The following is a 6,000-nucleotide window of genomic DNA, read 5'->3' as shown; positions in this document are numbered from 1 at the left end:
TTACCGGCTCATCTGTTGTGCGTCTTTCGTGGTGACACGCTTGCCGCCGTTTTAAGCAATGGGGAACGAGGAGCAGAAAGAGGGGGCGGGGGCCCTGGCTGGTGTGTGTGAATGCTAGCTGGTAACCGGCTTGTACAAAGCGCCGGGTGTGTGTGTGTGTGTGCGTGTTTTTTAAATGTCAGCCGGCGCCCTCGAGCTGCGTCAGAATGGGGAACAGTTTAAAATTCAAAAAACAACCATCGTCTTATTCAGAGTGACAGCTCCGCAGCGTTTGATTTAATTCCCCCTCCCCCTTTTCCAAACGGGCATCATTTATGAACGCGAGCGCCTTCTCTTTTAAATTGTCAATAAGTGATTTGGTTTGGAATAAGGGCAAGTGCATATATTTCATCATCTCCCTCCCTCTCTTCCACCCTCCCCTCGCTAGTTTGTCCTTAAACCTTCGAGCCTCCGAATTCACGGCAACCTGACTTGATGTCCGCCTTAACTATTGTGACGTAAATGATTGACGGGGACGTTGGCAAGTGGGAAAGTGGGCTGGAACTCTGACCTGCTGCGTCAGGGCGTTGCTGGCGGGTTTCATCCAGTGGTGAGGGAGTAGGCGCTGCCTTCTGGTCAGGTTAGGTGGAGTGGTCACAGGGAGAAGCAAGAGGCGGGGAATGGTGGGGGGCAAGAGGAATCAGATCGATTTCAATCGTTCACCTCATTCCATGTAAATATTGAATTGATTGTACTAGCTCTCCCGCCTTCTGTGAATGCTCGTGTAAGAACTGCATGAATAATTCTTCGAAATAGCCTCTTTTATAGTTTGTCGTATAAGTTGAGCTAAAGGTCAAGTTCAAAAACGGGTTGCATGCTTTTTGGTGCATTCGTTTCTGCGCATTTCCAACGATCTCTTGGATTTTGAACGGTATTTAGTAAACTGCTTTGTGTGACTTTTTGATTCAAACATTATGATGTTTTGGTTACGATAATTATTTTTCTGTCCGTATTACTTCTCTCACTTTATAATTGCTCTGCCACTTGGCCGCCAAATTTATCCGTGTAACCCAAATTAAAACTAAAGATGAGAAAACTTGAATTTCTCTACCCCCTTTTGCGATTGAGTAAGAAAGGTATGTCGAAACGGAGTAAGATTTTGGTTTTGGGTCCACCTGATGCAAAGTTGGTTGTCATTCTGAGAAGAGTGAGATTTTGTTATCCTAAACAATAGTTTAGATTTCAGACGTGAGGCTTTTAATCAGTACTGTATTAAGAATGATCCCGTTATCATTTATTTCAATTAAATACGGGGGCATTATTTTGATACCCCAGCTTTAAAATGATTCATCCTAACCTAGCGTTTTCAGGTATAGGATGCAACCTTGTGACTCGGGCTATAGCCGTGGTCATATTATTTTATTTTAAGCCTCCATAAATCTTATTTGATGTAGATCATGATCCATGCTAATTCTGCACTGCAATCGTCGTCCGATTAATTTTACTGTTATAACATAACTCTTAAATGAAACGTTTAGGTTTAACTTCTGAATCAATTTGCGATGTAGGGGTTTATACGAAATTAGATCGTTCAGGCCAACCTTCATTTAACTTTGATTTTTTTTTAAAATATAAAAGTCGTAATCGTGTGGAAGATGAATGGTAATCAAAAATCCAAGTGTCAATAACATTTTAATGTTGAGTGAAAAAAATCGATCGTACATGTTAGTTCTAGTTATATGCGCCATTTGTAAGAATATTAAATGGATGATAGTTCTATCTTTTACATGCTTTGCCATTGAACGTACTGGGACCGGGGCGTGGTTGGCGGAATTACAGAAACTATGCAAAACCACTCGCTCTTTAGTGACTGAAGGCTTGTGGCTAAATTGCAACTACGTTTGCGAAGTATGGTGGTGACATCTGTTTCGATGTGTAAACTCGTCTCTTTTAAAATCAATATACTCTAGAATAATTATTTCCGATAGAGAGCACTGAACTGGTAGAGGGCTGATAACAGCTACTTGGGAAGGATGCTGTGTTTGAATATAGGTGTATGAAGTCGATTGGCAGAATTTTCTTGCACTTATAAACAACCCCGTATATGAAATATTACACCTGATCTTGCCAGGATGATTTTGCTTATGGTTTCATTCGCCTGGACTTGCTGGAATAAATTTCAAGCTGTTACGGGGGGAGGAAGGCTATATATTAAAGATAAAACCACAGATTAAGGGTTGACATTCATAAGTGGTTGAAGCATTGCAGTAGTGGACCAGAAGTTTAACTATAGGGTAGAATTTTATCAGCAGATTTGTTTTAATTTGGGTTTTGCAGGTTTTATTTGTGGTGTTCAATTGCCCAAAGCACATTTGTGTGTACAGCGTCATTTTGTCATCAGCACTGCAGTTGATGGGAAATATGTGGGAGTTGCCAGCAACGTTGCGGAGCTTGTCTTGGAACTATCTGCATGAATTTTTTGGATAATTTATTAAAGGAACATTAATGGTTTTCGTTTAGATATATATTTTCATACACTGTATTTGACGTAAGCTAAGCTAATTTGTTACAAGTTTATTTTGCTGGTTGTTTTACATGGCATCTACGATGTACGTACCAATATATTTATCTATTCAGTTTCTTTTGGAAAAATAAATGAATCCAAGATGATCTTGCTATTTTTTTTGAACATACTTGAATCTTAACACTTGGGTTAATGGTAGAAATTACAAAGTAGGCCAAATGAAAATAATTAATTTGCACTTTGTTTTGACTTTTAAGGAACACAATTATTTCTATGTGAAGAAGACTTAGCAGAGGTTGTATGGAAATATTTGTTTGATGGCTAGTCAGAGGTGAATCTTCATGGATAATTTCTTTATTAAAATGTGTCAAGTTCCATGTATTTCATGTATGTTGTGTTTCAGAACAAATGAGCTACATATAATTGCAAATCTTTGTAAATAGGGAACTGCAATAAGTTTATAGTTGTATTTTTATTGAATCTAGGAAACATCATTTTTGTTTCAGTTTGACTTAAACAATGTTGCTGGAATGAGCTATTAGAGGAAATAATTATAGTTTATGACTTGTTTAATAGAATGTTTTATAAAACTAAAGTAACAGGTATGGTGGAGAGATTCTTATAACTTAACACTTTTCAGATTCTTTAACTTGGTACATGCAAAGTGTATTCCTGGTTTGATATTCTATCTCAGAATTCGTGCCCATCGACAACAAATTTGTTTCTTGGATCTGCTTTTCAATTGTGTTTGATAAGATAAAGCTCAGTTTTTTAAAAAAAAATTAACTTCAAAGCAATGAAAAACAGAAAATTATGTTATAGTGTGCTGAGGCTTTAAAGACTGAGTGTATTCGGTTCGGAGGAAGAAACTTCTTTGGTTCTAGAATATTAAGAAAAGTAATTAAACATAAGAATGAGAATTATAAATTACATAACTACTGAAATATAGACTGAAACAATGCATGAAAAGGAATAGAAAGCAAGAAACAGCAGATGCTGGAATTGTGACAAAACTGAAAATTCTCAAATTATACTCTGCAGATTAGGCAGCATATATAGAGAGATAAGCAGTTAACTTTTCAGGTTGATTACCTTTCATTGGGACTGAAACAAAGGAATACTTGCCTTCTGAGAGTATTTCAAGTATTAAAGTAAAACAAAACCAATAGATGCTTGACATGTAGTTTAGTGAAGACTTGTACATATTATAAATTTTAAATATATAATTATTATACAGAAGTGTTTATAATGTTTACTGAAGTTGTTTGGGGAATCATGTTAAAATTAAGATACACTATCATCATGGTTGCAGTAATGTTAGGGCGTCATTGAAACTTGGTTCTCAGGTAGTGGTATCTTACCTCTTACTATAACATCTGCAGCTGACTATACCTTCTGTCAGTTTTGTAATTTGAAACAAACATCCCTCTCACCTTTTAGAGTACCACACATCTTTCAGCCCTTCCAATTTTGGACTTCAGATTGCATACCACCCTAGTTTTTCCCATCTTCTGTCCTGGGCTCATTTTGTTCTGAGATATTCATTATCAGATCTTGCAGCCCATGATTTCCCATCTTCAGAAACTTGGATTTTAATGCATTTAATCTGCTCTCTTTTATATTCATTGCCTCTATGACTTCCGAAAGATTCCTATTTTTATTCTTGCTATTCTCGAATAACTTCTCCAGATTCCTGGTTTCAATTACCTGAAAGAGCAAATTAATCCTCATTTTAGTAACCTTAATCCTCCCAATTCCTTGGTTTCCTTTTATTCCTCCATTTAAGATTGTTCAGTCAGCCCAAAAATACAATCTGGCGCTTCTAGCTATAATGACGGAATATGAACCTGTGTTCGGCTCTGCACCAATTAAATCGGCAAGCCAGATTAAAATCGACGAGGATGAGAGTGGAAAATTAATGGGTGTTCAGTGCTGTTTGCCTGGGTTTGACTGATCTACCTCTTGCTGCTGTGGCAGAAAGTGCATGAGTCTTGGGTCCCATGTTGCAAGGTTTGATCACCACAGCTGCTTGTGGCTGAGGACTCACTTTCTGTTGAAGATGATGTTTAATGTCCTTGATGTTGAGCATGCTTTATTATTTGCACAATTTCATTAAAACGCATCAATGATCTGTGACTGTGGTCTGAAGCCATTGACACAGTGCTGAACTGACTGACTTGGTGGCCGTGGGTGTTGGCACCTGTACTGGCTTTATTTGCCTCGGTGGCTTGTGGCTGTGTATTCGCTTTTGGGAACTCCATGGTTAAATGTTTAATGTTTTGCATGTTATTTATTCACTTTTTGCTGTTTGCTTAATTTGTTCTTTTATTTTGCATGTCTGATATTCTTGGGGTTTCTTTAAATGAGTTCTAAAGTGTTTTGTAGCTGTCAGCAAAAAGACAAATTTCAAGGTTGTGTATGGTATACATCAATGTACTTTGAAATTTGACTTGATCATTGTATCCCAAGGTAAAACTTCTACTGTCTTGCACTTTCATGCTCTCAACTATTTAGTCGGTTTGCAGCAATATCTCTGCAATTAACATTTTGCTTATCATTTTGACATGTTTGTCCTATGTGTGTTTATTCTTCTCTTTCTCTGCCAGTCATTATTCCCTAGTTTAACAGCCATTTAAGTTTCATGTTCAAACAATATGAATTTCTTAGTATAGCTCCAAAGTTGGTTTATTTATCATACACAAAATCCTAATGGACCCTGTAATGGTCATAATGGTCAAATCTTGTTCTGCACATAAAATGGCATCTTAAGCAGAAATCAACGTAAATTAATATGTAGATATTATAGATACAGTGGTTGAAATTTAAGTTTTATCAAAATGAACAAATAGTCCATTCAAAAATAAGGACTCCATTGAAAAATAACCATATAACAATTACAGCACGGAAACAGGCCATCTCAGCCCTTCTAGTCCGTGCCGAATTCTTACTCTCACCTAGTCCCACTGACCTGCACTCAGCCCATAACCCTCCATTCCTTTCCTATCCATATACCTATCCGATTTTACTTTAAATGACAATACTGAACCTGTTTCTACCACTTCTACTGGAAGCTCGTTCCACACAGCTACCACTCTCTTAGTAAAGAAGTTCCCCCTCGTGTTACCCCTAAACTTTTGCCCCTTATCTCTCAACTTATGTCCTCTTGTTTAAATCTCCCCTACTCTCAATGGAAAAATCCTATCCACGTCAACTCTATCTATCTCCCTCATAATTTTAAGTGCCTCTATCAAGTCCCCCCCTCAACCTTCTACGCTCCAAAAAATACAGACTGAACTTGTTCAACCTTTCGCTGTAACTTAGGTGCTGAAACCCAGGTAACATTCTAGTAAGCCTTCTCTGTACTGTCTCTATTTTGTTGACATCTTTTCTATAATTCGGTGACCAGAACTGTACACAATACTCCAAATTTGGTCTCACCAATGCCTTGTACAATTTTAACATTACATCCCAACTCCTATACTCAATGCTCTGATTTA

At 37.5% G+C, this 6,000-nt stretch overlaps 1 protein-coding gene across 2 annotated transcripts in view; it reads left to right on the top strand.

The window, feature by feature from the left end:
* The first annotated feature begins 638 nt into the window (after window positions 1-638).
* kiaa0232 (KIAA0232 ortholog) overlaps window positions 639-6,000 on the top strand; it is a 133,869-nt gene continuing 128,507 nt past the window's right edge. The window contains exon 1 of one of the 2 annotated variants that reach the window (XM_059965242.1): window positions 639-712. The gene's annotated coding sequence lies outside the window, so the exon portion shown is untranslated. Of the gene's footprint in view, window positions 764-6,000 lie in introns of both variants that reach the window. The other variant, XM_059965243.1, reaches the window with a different exon arrangement.

This window comes from Hypanus sabinus, chromosome 3 (genome assembly GCF_030144855.1).
Source record: "Hypanus sabinus isolate sHypSab1 chromosome 3, sHypSab1.hap1, whole genome shotgun sequence".
Lineage (NCBI taxonomy): Eukaryota > Metazoa > Chordata > Chondrichthyes > Myliobatiformes > Dasyatidae > Hypanus > Hypanus sabinus.
This window is presented reverse-complemented; position numbering and strand designations above follow the sequence as displayed.